The sequence below is a fragment of the Acipenser ruthenus genome, chromosome 23 (genome assembly GCF_902713425.1).
Source record: "Acipenser ruthenus chromosome 23, fAciRut3.2 maternal haplotype, whole genome shotgun sequence".
NCBI lineage: Eukaryota > Metazoa > Chordata > Actinopteri > Acipenseriformes > Acipenseridae > Acipenser > Acipenser ruthenus.
Window position 1 is genome coordinate 29124788 of NC_081211.1, and position 18218 is coordinate 29143005.

Sequence of the window (18218 nt, forward strand, 5' to 3'; positions counted from 1 at the left end):
TAGCCGAGCTGCTGCTGGTGCTGGTGCTGGTGCTGCTGCTGCTGCTTTAGGTTGTCTAAGCTGAGCGAGTAACCCAGTATTGCATTGTGTTGTGTTTCAGAGTTATTACAACGCGCTTCATTACTTACATTGCAGTTCTCCCATAAAACAAAACGAAACGACTGTAGTACCGTTCAAAATACATTATAGTTCCCAATAGTAGTGTACGGGTCTGTAGTAAATACTGTTGTACAGTATAGGACACGTTCGAGTGTTTTTGTGAATTCTATAGAGTAATGTAGTGCAATACATACACAGTACCCCGTGTTTTTAGTGCGGGTTCGTTAATGCCGTGGACTTTATGCCACTAAGCTGTTTTGTTGTTTAGCTTCTATAACACCGGTTGGCAGCTAGGCAACACTAAACAAAGCCCATGCTCAGTTATCATGTTATTATGCACCAATATAGGGCAGCAGTGTGGAGTAGTGGTTAGGGCTCCGGACTCTTGACCGGAGGGTCATGGGTTTAATCCTAGATGGGGGACACTGCTGCTGTACCCTTGAGCAAGGTACTTTACCTAGATTGCTCCAGTACAAATCCAACTGTATAAATGGGTAATTGTATGTAAAAATAATGTGTAAAAAAAAATATATAATTGTATGTAAAAATAATGTGATATGTTGTAACAATTGTAAGTCTCCCTGGCTAAGGGCGTCTGCTAATAAATCAATAATAATAATAAAATTGCATCGTTGCTTTTGTCACCAACATTAGAATTGTTCTTTCAGAATGAATATATCTTCAGCCCATACCCGCGTCTCCAATCCGCCCCACACACACACAAACGCATGCACGCACACAGACACTCACAGACACAGACAGAAATGCAAACACACACAGACACACGCACACACACACACACGCACAGACACAGACAGAAATGCAAACACACACAGACACACGCACACACACACACACGCACAGACACAGAGACACACACGCACACGCACAGACACAAACACACACGCACACACTGTCAGTTTGGCATTCTAACATTAAGCAAATATTCGTGCTGGGATTTAATGTAGGCAAGAGAGCAAAGTTAAGCCATGACAAACAAATCACTTATCATATTATCAGCTACTTTGGACTGCATCTATAAAGGACACCTTGGAAATCAGTATAAAGTCTTGAGGATTTAATTATATGTATATAGATATATAATATAACCCTCAACAATGTTATAGATATCTTGATAAATAACAAACCCAAATAGTTACCATGCCATCACAGACCTACAATAAAATACACAAACACTCCTTTTTAACCACACCACTATTATTATTTCACTTGTGTCTGTCACGATGATGATTCTTTCCTAAAAAGAACATTTAAAATGAGTTTTTAAACTATTTGATTTCCGAGAATCTTGCAGATTACATTGGTATGCCAAAATATTAAAATGTTACCATCGAGCATATATACCATGGCTCATCTCATTGCAGGAGTCCTTGTGCTACCATTGCCCCTTAGTACAAAACCACTGTGTTACTGGAGCACCAACACAGTGTACTGGGAGCAGCCGAGCTGTCATGGAGAGTCATTGTAACTCTGCATTCCGATGAGCTCGGGGTTCTGGCACTGAGCTTCAGCAGAAGCAACAAATCACAGATGCCATATAAAAAAAACTGAAATCAATATCTATCCGTGAAGGCTGCCTGTCTGCCTAGAAAACACTGCTCCACAATGAAGACAGAGAAAGGGTTTATCGATGGAAATATGAATACACCAGAACAATAAAGAGTAGCTTAGCCCGATAATTGTGCGTAATGCTTGTGGCGCCCCAGCAAAAAAAAAAAAAAAAAACTATTCTCTTAAGAGCCTCCTTGTCTGGTCAAGGTGAGCATTATAAGTTTCCTTACTGGGCTTCACTGAATAAAAAAAACACCTGTCGAGTTCAACAATTGCCCTTGCAGTTGTGCTTCAGTTTGTGTGCCTATCCCGTTGAAGATTCCAAAAAATGAACTCTTGTATAATTTAGAAGGTAGGTCTGGTAAAATCAACACAGACAGTAGGTGGACGTTTTAGAAACGTTCTCATTGTGAAAGTATTTTAACATGGCGTTACTTAATAGCATTATTAAAAATAAATAAAGTTTACCTGAAGTTCAGCAGAAAGCCCCCTTTTTGCTTGTAATTATTATTATTATTTTCTCCGCCATCTCATTCATTTAGCAGCATTCTGAATCCTAGCTCTCATTGACAAGTAAACACTTACAGTAGACAATCAGGTTTAAATTTCTGCAGGACCTCATCACAGCTGTGGAAAAGAGCCATCTATTCCTGTCTCTGCGAAGCCTCACTCCCACTCCTCCTGCAGCTTAGACAGAGACTCTTTTAAAAGATTACACCGTGGCCCAGACGCTGCACTTGATATTCCACATTGTAACGTGTGCATGGGGTCACACCAGGGTTTGGCTCCTGCTGTGCATACAAGAGTATAAAAGATCCATCACCTGCAGGGCTGACAAATGCTTTCCCGTACTGGACTGCGTTCCCCTCCAAAACCAAACAGTCACCCTCACAATGTATTACCATCAAGCTGTGCTGCCAACACATCATTTGACTGATGTGTTATAATGAGCATTTTAACTACGAGTGGGGGTTTGTAAAACACCAGAATTACTGCCTGACCCCTGTCTAGTTTGCACTGTGCTTGCAGGAAACTACAAAACTACCAAATATGATATCAAACATCATATTTTCTTTGCGTCTTTGAGAAACTGTACTGTTCTGGTGCAGTATATCATGACAGAAGAAAGCATACCGGTAAGTTACTACACAGTATTGTCTTCTCTCAAAGTGCCTTTTTAAAATGCTGTTATGGATTTACTGTATAAATCCCATGGAATGTTTATTCCCAGGCATGTAGGCCCTTCCAGACAACATAAATAAAAAAGGGAATGTTTAGACAGCAGGTGGATGTTTACCACAAGCTTTAGTGATTTCCTTCTGCAGCGCTTCCAGTCGTCCGCTGAAGCCCCAACCCACACCCGTGCACAGAGAGAGAGAGAGAGAGCGCTGAGTGACTGTATTATAAAGTACCGTGAAACACGAGCGACTGCATAATATTGCGCTTGTGTAATATACCATGGCAACTGCATTAAGGCTGGCACAGAGGGAAGTTCAAGTCATAAAAAAACAAACATTGTGATGCAAAAAAACATTCGCTCATAGTGTGAAAAACTTTAAAATGCATGCAGCATGTGTGAACCTGGGCTCTCCCCACTAGACCAGCCTTCTTGGCCAGTCCACAGGGCCCTTAAAAAAGATTCCCATAGTCAAAGCTCAGCAGTGTCATAAAGCATAGGCAAGCATTGTAAAGCACAGTGAAAGCATGGTAAAGCATAGGCAAGCATTGTAAAGCACAGTGAAAGCATGGTAAAGCATAGGCAAGCATTGTAAAGCACAGTGAAAGCAACATGAAGGAATCAGAGAGTGTATTCAGGGTACCTGTGTAACAGGGCAGAAGCTGGGCAGGAACCGGTAACCTCGCACACTGCAAGCGAGAGTCTTAACCGCTATGCAAAAGAGCCGGGCTCGTCTGCATTCATGGCTATAGAGCTTTCTCACAGACATGGGACAGAACAGCAGTGCATCACACATTACACGTGCTGCCAGGGTGGCACTGTTCTATGGTCAATTCATTTGAGGCAATAGTAAGTGCACAGGGGGCCAGAACACTTTTTTAAAAATACATTTTAGCTGGCAAAATGACCATGTGCTAAAGCATGCCTCTGTAGATGGAGGGGTTAATTGCTGGGAGCTTTGCCATTTACAGTTGACACCCTGCATCTAAATACACACTAACTCTCATAACATCAGCAGGAGTCTACAGAGCGTAGCGCTGGTTCTCTTGAAATCAATGAAAATGTGCCAGCTAGGAGCCAGTGTTTACCCTATCTTACCAACCCCATTGCATTGGAATTTAAACATTTAAAAATTTAAACTCTGCCTTGTAGCCTTGTAACATCACCCAATGATTTTCTCTAACAAGATGCAGCATTGATTGCTATGATCAAACAGCAGGTTAAGCATGTTGCTTATCTGTTACACAGTCTGTTAACTACCGGCAGCACAGTTACACTGTCAGATTATTAAATAATTGTCAGATTACTTCAAACATGAGTACATCATTTGCTTTGCTAATCGCTCCCTGTCATGAGCATTTCACGCATCGTCTGCAACAGCATTTCATGGCAGTAGAGCTGCTGGGATGAGAAGACAGGAGCCTGTTTCACTCCTCTTAGGCGACCCTGTTTTATTGATTTTTGCTTCCTTTATAAAAGAGCAACATTGCCTCTGCCGTCACCAGGTGTTCTGAGTAAAGCCAGATGCATTTCTGTGCCTCACTTCACTCAATTCTGCGATTCACGTGTATGCAAACCAGACTCTCGATGGGAACAACTCGTCCTCCTAATTGCCTTTAAGAAGTATTTCAATCGGCAGGTAATGAATAAATCCATTCATTAATGTGTTGATTTTTAAAATAAGAAAAGCTGTCCTTCCCTCATGTTTACAACCGTGTACCAATCAAACCATTCCTTGTAGGTTTATGGCATCGGTACTGCAGCACGGCAAGAGGAAGAGGGGCTTCCAGGCGGCTTTTAAAACACTCAGTGCAGAAGTTAATGGCCATTGATTGATACTCAGTTGTAACGGTGAGGAGAGGACAGCTTTTCTTGTTTTGAAAGCCACATGTTAATAAATGGATTTATTTAATACCTGCTGATTAATTACTTCTTGAAGCTAATTAGGAGTATGAGTACGAGTGTCAGCACACTCCTAGTAACAACCAGCCTTCATTTTCTTCAAAAATAAAATGAAATGGCCTCAGAGCTGTTCCAACAGAGACCACACTAAACCCACTGCTTCCCTTTCACTTGCATTTACCATGACCGTCGTTGCCTTTAGGGACATGCCACAGAAAATCTGCACAGGTTCTCAGGACCTTCTCCCTAACCCAGTACGCAGCTTTGCATGTCATTGGAGTTGCTTTTGTTCCCCCTTATACTATTTTATGGTTCTGGGTTACTTTGCTTCAATGCTGAGTCATTATCATTTACGTCTAAATCTGTCTTTGCTTGGCTTTGAATTTGAACTAGAGAACCAGAGTGCCAACACTGAACTGGCTATATTCCATTCAGATCACGTGACAGGCTATATTCCATTCAGATCACGTTACAGGCTATATTCCATTCAGATCAATTCTCCACGCCTGTATATTTTCTTTTCGGATGGAATGAACGCATCTAGTTCCTGAAGCAGCCCGGGCAGTGCTCCTCCCTGACCCTTTCATTCTGTGATTGTTTAAGCACGATTGTGTCATCACTGCGATATACTGTGCATTAAATTCACTATAAACATGGCACCATATACCATATTTAAGCATATCTATTTATCTATCTTTCTATAACAGGTGTGATAAACTATTTCCAGGACCATCATTCAGTAGAAACTAAGAGGAGCCATTATTCACGTTGTCATTTATCCGCTGTTAGTGGATAGTTCATAACGTGCTACTGTGTTTTTGTTCTGCTGTAGTGAGGTGTTCGGATTTTTGTCACACCATGATTTATAGTCGTTGTTTTCTTACAATGAGCTGCACAGTTTGGTATGCTTGCTGGAGCATAGCTGCCGATATTCATTACCATTGTCATTGTGAAACGAAGGCCCAAGGAAGATTTCAAGGCTACAAAACTTAGAGATCGTTGACTACACAGAGTCTCAAAGTAAAGCAAAGCATTTTGTTTCCTGCCGCTGGATTCGTGTAACCGGATCGATCCTCATGACTGCTCAGTGTGCTGTTTCATTTGATGTGACCCGTTTATAGTAATTGGCCGTACATTCTGTGCCGTGTTTGAATCTGTATTTGTTCCAAAACAGAACTGATCATAGTGAATAGACCATTCCCACCTGATTAAGTGTGTGTTAGCATGCTGGATGTTGCGTCCTCAGCATATGAATGCGACGACGTGTTATTAAAACAAGTTGGGTTTATTGAAAAGTCTGTAATGACGCCTGAACCCCAGTCTGTGAAAGGTGATCTGGTCAGGATCCCCAGTAACACATTTCGCAATGGCTTACAGCATGTTAACTGAGCAGAACGTTTGGCAGCCCCTTAATATTTCTGTGAATGAAAAGAGTTTAAGAGAAGACGTTTTAACAGGGTCTGCTGGACAATGCAATGTAACACTAGTCCACATTCAGCTCCTGCACCGTTCTCTTCTTGGTCAGCATAAGTCCTTGCTCTTGACCTTGGTCACTGTACACAGTGGTGTTAGAATAGGAAGTGTTGCAGTCATATAGTAGCTGCTTAGTATCTTCCATTTGAACTCAGATTAAGTGAACATAAACTAATGTTGCAGCTCATCCACCAATCAGAAAGCTCCATTCCACAGCACCATACACATGGCAGATGACAGCGGAACATTGAGATAGGACGTCTAGCATGAAAAAAAAAGACAGTCAGAACAGTGCAATGGTTCCTAGTTTCCAATCACAATAAAACCCTGATTATCAGATGTTATCAGGCATTGTCTTCTTGCCCTTGTCTCTGTCAGCCTCTTTCCTTCCTGATTCAGTCCACTACCAGACTGCGATGCCCTCTAATCTGGGTTCAGTTGCTTACATTATCCTAAAGAAGAAGCCGTGCCTCCTGTCATCATTTTGCATTGATCCACACATTTAGTTTGAATTCAACATGAACAGAGACAGCGCTGATATGAGCAGACACAGGCTGGTGGCTAATATGAACACCATAAGCATTCAGTGTGTCATAAACTGAAACAGCGTGTCCTTCTTTAAACTAAATGGATAAGCCAGTAAGATATCACGTGGTACTTTGCATGCAGATGCATTGTTATTAAAGCACTTAAAAGCAACACCATGGGGAATCCTACAATACAATGACACCAGGGCCATCTCCAATGGGGATCTCAGCAAGCCACCTTTTAGCCACGTCTAGATATATATATTTAGTGGTGCATTTTGTAGCTTTCATACTGAATGGCAAACATAATGGCTGGGGATGGAAAGAAAAGAGACAGACAAGAGACAGGCAAACATTAGCCTGGAGAGAAACTGCATTATGGCTCCACTGTCAAACAAAGTATAAATAGTTTGATGTTACAAACTTTTAAGCACTAGCTTGCAAATGCCAAGCAGTGCTTGAGACACAGGGAGTGAAGGTAGCCTGTAGTAAATCGACCTTCGCTTGTCATTTAGCACTTGACAGCTTTATTTATTATTATAGTAAATTTGAATATATGCCAGTATTTAAGATTACTATCACTGCCAAGAACCTGAAGGAATAATGCTATTTGTTTTGTTGCTGTAGTTGTTTTTCATACATTTTAGTCGGTACAATATGCAACTCTGCAAGCTTCATTTACACTCATTATAAAAGCTTAACTATAGAAATGTTCAGGTTCAGACTTTCCAGTCTGTGTAATTCACAGGTATGGAAGAGAGAATTGAAATCAAAACAATTTGATAAATAAACATGGAAAAAAAGTGTTAAAACAAAAAAAATGAATAGCCTTGCAAGTAAATGGACAGCCTTCGTAAATGCTACGGCAGTTTCTAGCAAGCTCTAATGAATTCCCTGGCAGGAGAGCTCTGGAATCAAAACAAAGCGAGTCCTTACTTTTTATTTAGTTTTCAGAATGTTTAAGTGATTTGCAACCCTGACCTTAGAGAGTAAGTACTGTTTGCAATGATAAGTTGAAATCTTCTGCAAGTGGGGCCTGCATATACAGTACTGGCCGTGGTGGAACGCGCATCCTCATAATTGACAGACGTGTTTGCTAGCCGTGTTCATCACACAGTTATCAGCTCTGTGAAGTGGCAATGATGAACAATGACAAACACAGTTTATATTAATAACTGCACGTTTTTGTCCTATCTTCAGTTAATTTCCACTTTTGCCTGGCACCGAATAAAGCCAAGAACAACCCATAGGGAAGACTGAAAAGGAAATCAAATTGAACATTGAGCCAGGGTTCAGTAATAATTCACTCTGCAGTCAGTTTGAATTTCCAAGCTGCTCTTGTCCTGTCAGTGATGTAAAGTGAAAGATGGATTCTGTACAGTAAAGGGAAACCTCAGCTTTATAAGTGGAAACGACCTTCAGATAAATGAAGTGCAATACTTTATATTGTAGGAGGAATGCTGCTAGAGAGTGCAGGGAGTCCTAATATGGAACTAATATTGAACTAATGAGAAATAAAAATACATTATAATAAAAACAGCAGATTTTACTAAAACAGCAGCGCATCTTCATTGAACCTGCAGTTTTAATGTATTGTTGGTTTTAATCTCCTGCATTAAAATGCATCTGACTGAGTGGATAGTGGGTGCAGATAAACAATGCATGCATTCTATCAGCACAATTCTACAAAAAGGACCAAAAATAGAGTCTTGTGCCTAACTTGCATGAACGATGTGTACATTACTGTAGTCCTGAAAGCCTTTCTGATTCTGTGTTCTACATGTGCCCCCTCCGTCCATATTGGAGAATTGTAATAACTGAATGACGTGCAACATGCACGCACTCAGCATTGCTTTCCTGCGCCCATGCAGTCAGGCAGAGTGCACAATGCAGCAGACTGGAAGAGCAGTTTGTGAGTCATCCCATTAAGTGGCACAGCCTCGGAAACTCGTTGCACAGCTAGCAGGTTTCACGATGCTTCAACGAGTCAAAACAAATGCATTCCTTTTGACAGCCAGTGATTTAATCTGGGCACTAAAAAAAAAAAAAAGTATATACACTGAAAAGTTCAAGCTCTTTTTATAGAGCAACCTGCTGACTAACTATTTATTCTAATAAAATCACAAAACCACCTCGTGGCTATGCTTGAGGAACATCGACTTGTGGAAGAACATCTTATAATCAATATAATTGTTACCTTATTTATATATATATAAGGGTAACCTAAGGAACTTTGCACAGCTGTTTTGCAGTTTTCCCTTGCATTTTCACATTGTTACACAATGCATTTACCACAGTTTACCATGGTTCGGCAAGTTTTATTTAAATGCTTTACCCTGCCTCTCCAGGCTTCACAGTGCTTACCTGTATTTAACCATGCTATGCTTTTACTATAGGGAACTTGTATACGGGTGAACCCCTGCTATAGTGCTATTAAGGGTTAGCGTAAAGCAGGGACAGCACCAGCTTTTCAACTGATTCCAGTGATTGCTGGTCACAAGCAAGCCACCATTTTCAGATTTGTTTTATTTTTATTTTAAATAACTGACCAGCTATAAACAATGTTGGCTAATGTGAAAGGCAGCCTCCAGAGAAATGGTATAACCACACTAAACAAGATAAATAATCTGGTATCTGATTTCAAGTGCTCTGATAATTACAACCCAATGAGAAACAGTCTCCTAATGTCTCCCAGTTTGTTATAAAGCACAGTTTGTCCTCAGTCCTGTTCCTGAAATACAAACGCAATGCAAAGAACGGCTAGCCCAAGGGGGGGGGGGGGGGGGGCGTTCAGTAAAGATAATTAAAATAAACACAAGTGCTCGACATAAAAAGACTCCTGACTCCTTTTACAATGCCTTGCTGGGATCTGACCAGCACAGTAAATTTTAACAACATCTTAAACAAGCTTTTTATAAACATTTATGCCTCCTTACAGACCTTATCTGTTTTGTGAGAATGTAATGTTAAGTTGTCTGCTTTGTTGTTTCAAAAGGATTTATGTTGAAGCGCAAGGCAGGGGCTAACACAAAAAGGAGAATTCAGCAAGGTACATTAGGGGGATGTACCGTGCCGTCAATATAAGTAGAAACGTAAATATGACTGCAGGTTTAATATAGTACATATTTTTAGCAATATAAAGTTGTTGAGGTTTGCCACTGGCACAATAAAATGACAAGGGCTCTACAAAGTTAAATATTCAAGTCTTCCCAGTTGAAATAAAACAGAGGTGTTGACATTGGCTAGATTGTTTGGTAAGGATGAAGCTGAATATGATAGCAAAAACAGCATGCTGGGAGCTGCTATAAGGAACAGGTCGGAGCTGCACCCTGCAAATAGATTTGGCCGACTAGAGTAGTTTTGATGTTAGCACAAAGCCGAGTACAAGAACCAGTTAAAAATCTCTATTGTGTAAAACCAAAATCTTGAACATTCACCCCATACCAAATGTCCCATTTAACATTAAACAGTATTTAACATTAAACAGTAGTTAAAATGTAATTTATAGGGGCCTTCGTTTACTGTAAAAATCCTTTGCTGAACTGATACTGCATTCTTTAGTCTTGATGTATTGCATTTCTGCTGGGAGAAAACGGAAGACTCCACAGTACAGATCATTTTGACTGGTCCCTGAAGTTCCTTAAGATAATAACTGCAGAACTAATCACATATTGTATTTATGAGGATCCCGGAAATAATGTTTATTATTCCCAAATGACTCAACTCCTTCTGCATTCTGTATATCGCTTTTCCACTAGTGTGTCCAACAATTGTGATAATAAAAGTTGGAGACTATGAAGTACTGGTGCCTTAGAAACATTCTCCCCTGTGATTCCCCAGGGGCTGGTTCTTTTAGGTAGCATGCTTTTCCATGCTGATGGTTATGCTTTACTATACTTTACAATGCCTTCAATTTTTAGAAAAGTTACAAAAATATTAAATATAACTATGTTATAGAGTGCTAATAAAGCATTATAGATGGTTTATAACTATGCAATAGCCATAGACGGAATTACGATTAAACACCCCAAAGTAGAACAGGTGTCTAAAAACTGTCCCCTTTATAAAAATGTAATACCTTCTATGGCTATTGCATGGTTAACACCCTAAAGTAGACTAGATGGCGAAAAACTGTTCCCTTTATAAAACTGTAATTATGTCTATGGCTACTGCATGGTTATAAACCATCTATAATGTGTTATTAACACTCTATAACTTAGGTATCAAGCTTCTATTATACATTTATAACATATTTATAACACATTCATAAGCAACATCTTAATATACAGTGTTACCAAATAATGATTATAGATGTGCATTAATAATGTACAGTGTAGGAGGGAATGGAAGCAAGTATTGGTACAAAATAAATGAGCTGTTTATATGACAGACATGAGCCAATAAACCCTGTTCACAAGTGAAGGGCCTCACCCCGTCCCAGTAAGGGTTATCTGCTAGTCAGCTAGTGCTCTGATACTGAAACATTGTACATTCTCAAAACTATTCTCTCCAAAATGACATCAGCACAAAGGAAACAAACACCAAGTACAATTCTGAAGAAAAAAAAAAAAATTACAATTCCAAAAATAAAACCGAGGAGATTTTTAATTCTGGTTTGATAAATGTAGTGTTTCCTTTCTGAAATAAAAATATACTAAGATGATTTAAAAAAGAAAAAAAAATCAGCTTTGAGAATCTAGTCCATGGGGTATCGAGACATGTCAAGGTTTACATCATTAAAAAACGACCTCGAGATAATACCAAACTCTGTTTTTTCTCTTTGTGTATTTTACTGTTACCATTAGACCAGGCAGGTCTGCAATAGGCTTCATGTTGCTTGAGTCACATGTATCAGCGACGAAGTGAAGAGGATAATTACATTGCATTGTAGAAAAACCACGTCTCACAGGTTTAAAAAAACATATTTGTAAGAGAAAAAGCCTTCAAGGTCATTTGTATTTTATTCAAGACATTCTGAAAGCCTGTTCTCTGGAAAATAAGAACCAATAATGCGGCTCTTACATGAACCTTCTGAATTATTTCTTTTTAGCTTTGCTTCGTTAATAGATTTGTTTTCTTTGAAGATGTGCACATTGTGCTTTGGTTCCAGAAGAACAGCTTTAAACTCGATAAAATGATTTCTCAATATCTGCCAGTACTAGCAGTGAGAACTCTGGTGACGCAAACAAACTGACAGCCACATAGATCAGCAAGCAAATGACAAATGACATAACCATGCACAGTCATTTGGCAGTTTCCCCATTGTTATACAATGAGTTTATCACAGTACACCATGATTTTCCATGGTTATTATTATTATTATTATTATTATTATTATTATTATTATTATTATTATTATTATTATTATTATTATTATTATTTGTTTATTTAGCAGACGCTTTACCATACCTCTTGTGCTTTACAATGCTCAGCCACAATTTACCAAGCTATCACTGTGTTTTATTATACTTTTGGTTTATTATACTTTTTATTATACTATGGGAAACTTTCATGAGGATTATTACTAAACCCACCTTCTTACTAATTCTTCAACTAATTATTTAACCCACTTAGTGATGGTCAAGACACAAGACTATACGTGTTTTACAGTTCATTGGTTTTACAAACATACATGCGTACTAACATGACATGGATTTGAACTCATGGTTACTGGACTTGAGTGCATGTCTGGTTGGTGGAGCCTCATGAAACAGCTCCTCGGCACGAACCCTATACTGAACAATAGCATTCTGTTGCACGTGCTGTAATCTGCTGATCTGCTCTTTGCTTCATACATCATTAATAAGGACGGTGAGGTCCCACATGAGTTTAGTGATGCTAGTGTAAATAGTGTTGAGTTACTGTAACTCTGTACTCACCCCAGGCTTGTAATGCAGACTGCAGGGTCCTGGATCAGTGTATATTGCATGAATATTAGACCATGTGTGTTTCATAAGCAAGGTCCTCTGCACCAGAACAATGTGTCATGGATTATAGCACGTGGGGTATGGTCCTGTTTCAGTTAATCAATCCTCTCCACTCAAAGCTTCCCATTCTTTAACGGTTAAAGACTCAAGGGTAGTGGCAGCTCACTCCTGCACACAGAAAGCAGTAAGATTACTTCATTAACTTAAAAGTCCAGTCTTATTATTCAATAGACGAGTTGAAGGCATTAACATTTTAAAATGACACATAATATGAATGTTTTATGTAAATGGTGTGCATGGCTTTGTTATTTTATGGAAATAAAAGAAGCTGTAATTATCTCAGTTTTAAAAATAACCATGTCCCTGATTTTATCAAACAAAAAACACATGTCCTTGCCAACAGCAGCTAACAAAGGTTTGGTTTGATCTTTGGTTAATTCTATCTATCTGTCATTAGTGATTGCTGGTTCTGGCAGACGTAAAGGCAGTGGAACTTAGTGTTTACACAGCCTCTTGGACAAGGAGCGGAATGTAGGCTGGTCTGCTGGATAAGGATACAAAATAAGAAGATGTCTGTTTAGAGCTTAGAGCCGAGGGGTCTGGGAGGCAGTGTGGCCCAGCAGTTAGGGATCAGGGAACGGGAGGTAGTGGGTCTAGTCTAGGGGTGGCTGAAGTTGGCCCTCCCACTCCTGGTCTTTGTTCCAATCCTGTTCTAAAATTTCTTATTGAACCAATCAAACCTCCATCCAGACCCTAAAGTAGCTAATGACCTCATTTTACCTGTAAAATCTGGAGTGGAATGGCCTTCCAGGACCGGGATTGGACACCCTGACCTAGTGGCAGGAGGTAAGGGAAGGGGTTTGGCCTAAAGAACTGAGGACTTGGAAATGAGTGTGGTCTAGTGGTTACACCTGATTGACTAGGAAGCAGTCTACTGGGAGGTAAAAACCAATATATAGGGCTGATATCCTTGAAGAACCTTACTGACCAGGTGAGACCCACACAACCAGCCCTGGCATGGCTTTAACACTATGTCATTTCTTTAATAATGAAAACAGTGGGCTGAAGAACTTGTACTTTATCTGAAAATCAAATTAAAATCTGCAGCGTTTTCTTGCTGCGTGGTGTCCTTCGAATCAGTAAGGACAGAGCTTTAAACAGCAGCAGCAGGAGGAACGCAGAGTTTCAGAGTGGTTAGATCACCTCTGCATTTGCAGCCTCAAAGTCACAAGGATATAGTTTCCTGGATGTCGTGTCTCCATTCCCAGAGATATCATGCAGTACCATGAACCCTCCCAGCAGTTCCTGCAGCAATGACATCTCCATTTGCTACAGGTTGACTGAGTGCTGGGTCACGCTGCTTTGCCAACACTTAGAGCCACACAGCTTCTGGGAACGAGAAGCTTTTTATCTGAGAAGCCTTTATGAGAGAGAGATGCATGTGACAGCTGCTATATTTCAGCCCACACATCTGTGGTGGGTAATAACACAGCAGAGCAAGCATAAGAGCATCATTTGTCTTCCAAGTTTTCAGTTGTCTGATAAATGCAACAATAGTGGTTGCTACTTCTTCATTGAGCCTGTAGAGGGCACTAAAGAGTCAGGACTGAGCAAGCGCACCCCCCTGTCCCAAGCCATCATAGGCAGTCAGGACTGTACACTGATTCCATGTGGCAAGTTAGCAAGAAACTTCAATTGTTCTGGAGGGATACTGTATGTGACCAGGATTACTAGCGGTGTGCTGATATCCACACTCCTGATTGCCTTCAAGAAGTATTTACCGGCAGGTATCAGACAAATCCTTTCATTAACGTGTTGATTTCAATTTATCAGCTTACAATTGAGAACCAAGCAATGGCAATTAGCTTCCACATTGAGTGTTTTAAAAGCCGCTTGGCAGTGAATTGTCCTCTCATCCGGGGTGCTGACATTTCTACTGAGTACGGGTACAGGTATCAACACACCCCTAGAGTGTCACCTCTGAAGCTGTTCCTTGTAAACCATCAGTATGTTAAACAGTTTTGAATCCCCACATGCCTCTTATGAACCCACTATCAGTGTGGCATACCGGCTGTCTTGCCCTTCTTGACTCAAAGGCACTGGCTGCAGGGAGATGCAGATCTTGTAGTACTGTACGTATTCATCCTCTGCAGACCGAGCACATTGGCTCTGTCCACTATAAAACACATGTATGTTTCTAATCAAAAGGATGCCATTCTGCGTAACAAAATGCATTCTACTGTGAGCACTCAGAGCTGTCTGATGACATTACAGCGCTTAGCAAAAAAAAAAACGCAACTGAAGAAAATAAGCAAGCTACAGATCCTATATTATAGTATATTGAGTGGTTCTCTATACTCAATACACATCATTTTATTAAAAGACTGCTATTGCTGTAGAATGTCCAGTCCAGCATTTGAATGATTCTCAATGCTCCATTGGCATAACAAGCAGTGGGAGAGTTCAAGTCCAGTTCAGTGCTGGACAGAGTTCCACTTCTGTATAGACTTGTAAACTTGCTGCTATTTTTTTTCAGTATATAATTTACTGCAATACTATATACCTCAGTAGCTTGGACGACCTTGTGAATGTATCCAGTAAAAAGCAATTCAGTCAGGACAATCTTGCTTTAAATAGCCACCTTTATCATAATACAAAATCTTACAGATTTCCAAAAACACTGAACCACAGCAATGGGTGAATAAAATTAAAAATAAAAATAAAAGCAGTTGAAGCACAGCCTCGTCCCTCGGAGCATCCCGGGGCCATCTGCTGGAAAACAATAAAATAATAAATCTATGGACGTGTTCATCCCAGTGAACAGAAATGATGAGGCAGAGGAGAGTCGTATACTCAGGACGAGGCTGGGAGTGAGGTGGTGGTGGCTGGGGAGGAGGTGGTGAGTTTATATGCACACCTTATAGGTTAATAAGGACTTTCTGGAAATAGGCTTGTAGATTAACCAATGAATGTAGCAGGCACTTGTACTATAGATTTCCTGCCTGAAACTTCGTAAGCTTTCTATCAATGCTGTAAAGGGCAGGAGCTACCAAACAAACCCCCTACTTTTTGCTCAATGCAGAATTCAGAACACGTGTGTCCGGGTTTACAGTATTCTATTTACTTAAAAGTGAATACTTTTTGTGTGTGTGTGTGTATATATATATATATATATATATATATATATATATATATATATATATATATATATATATATATAAATGTGTGAAGAGTTTGAAACAGATTTTAGAAGATATTATTTTAAAAAAATGATTTGAGGTTAATAGCAACCCACACAATATAAAGAGTTTGAAACAGATTTTAGAAGATTTTATTTAAAATAAATGATTTGAGGTTAATAGCAACCCACACAATATAATATATTAAATACAAATGAAAATGTTTCAGTACGGTATAAGAGTTAATGCATACAGTATGTTAAGTTTGGTAAGTTAAGATTCCCATGCTTTATGAGAGAACATAGCTCCCCACTGCAGTGTCATTGTATTTGAGGTTGTTGCATCTCAAAGTCCAGGCGCACTGCTTGACTTCCAGGTGATCAGTTGGCTCCAGGCCGTTGGAAGCTGCCTGTTTTCTCGTTGGGTAAAGTTCAAGGTGAGAGGCTCGCCTGCTTCTTTCAGAGATTAGAAGAGACACGCCTGCCTCTGATAAGAAAGACAAGACAACGCAGGAGCCAGGAGCAGCTGAAGCATCTCCCTTATTACACTGTGACTCACGGGATAATTACTACATTGCTTCCAAAACGCTCTGTGTTACAGACCATTGAGCCTATGAGTGACGAATGAATACATCTGCAGCCTGTTCCACAGAGAACAATCTTTTAACACATGTATCACTTATCTGGCAGCCCTTTGGTATTCTCTATATTACTGTGCATTCCCACAATTAGACACATTCATCTTTACGTTGGTAAAATGGTGGTATAGTGCCCCTGCTGTTCATTAGGTGGAGTGATCTTTGACAACACAGAGATAATGTACCAATAGCTTTCAGATTTATCTTAATAGGGGTCAGCAGGAATTTTGACAAGAATGAACTGCCCTTGCCACTGTAAGTTCCACTGGGGTAGATAAATGCAATTTAAGCTAAGCACTGTAAGGTGCACAAGAAGATGTCAGGTGTAGAGATGAATTACAATGCTTGGAAGTAGACTAAGACGCTTTTTTTATTCTAAGAGGCTTTTTTTTAGGCAGAAGAAAATGTTAATAATTTTTTAGCTGTTTTTGGTTAGGACCTAGTAATTGTTTTGTCAAACTAAGAAAAATAATTTGTGCGAGATGACAGATGAAGTAATCTCTGTTAAAAGACAAGCAGGTCCTCTCTCACAACGCAACACACGGGGGTTGAGTCATTTGAAAGTCAAATGAACGAGATATATCTCCAAATGTGTGGAAAAGAACCTGGGGACGCTGCTGTGCTATGCTGTCATTTGTTTGAATAAATTGTTGGGTCTTTAAACTGTATGCTTCAGTTTTCGATGCATCCAGATACCTGACGCTCAAACAAGCTTGCTCCGAAATGTTGATGAGATTTGAGGTGGTGTAGCAAAGCACAAGCGACACGACCTGAGATTTCACACATCACATCACCGCAGCAGTGTAGTGGTTAGGGCTCTGGACTCCAGACCGGAGGGTCATGGGTTCAATCCCCAGTGGGGGAGACTGCTGTTGTACCCTTGAGCAAGGTACTTTACCTAAAATTGCTCCAGTAAAAACCCAACTGTATAAATGGGTAATTGTATGTAAATAATAATGTGTAAAAAAATAATGTGATATCTTGTAACAATTGTAAGTCGCCCTGGATAAGGGCGTCTGCTAAGAAATAAATAATAATAATAATAATAATAATCACTAAGCAAGCCCCCACCCTCCAGTGCCTACGCAATGAACGAGCTGGCACAGCGACAAAGCCCTGCCTTCCCCCCCTGGAGCAGGAATGGGGGCTCGTCCGGGAAACGCTTTTTGAAACTTCACAACAACTACCAATTTTCGCTGTCAGCTTGGATATAACCCTGATGAAACCCCAAGAAGGGTTGTTCAGTTGTGCAATGTTCAATCTGAATATACTGATCTAAACATGTTTAATAGCTAGTTCACTACTTTCATTTGTCTGGAAGACTGTTAATCTGTGTTATTGGGAACCAATGAACTCTCACTAAACCCCTTTGAATATTCTGTCTAAATTCTGTTTAATAAAATGTCTGGCAATCATAACTTATTTGAATCATGATTATACTTTATTAATAAATGTTATGAGAATAAATATTGCAGAAGTAAGACGTAATTGATAAATATAGTTAATTAAACCATAATCCTTACAACATCTTTGAAATATTTTGCTTTTAGACTAGGTAGGACAGCAAGACAGCAGCCTTGAAGCAGGGACATTGCTTTGCAAACTGTTTTTTATCAGTTTAATAAATATAATTGTATGACACATGCTTTAGAATCGTGCATTTTCTACTATGCACTAAAAACATTCGCACTACAAGAAACAACACACTGTATCTTCTATAACATG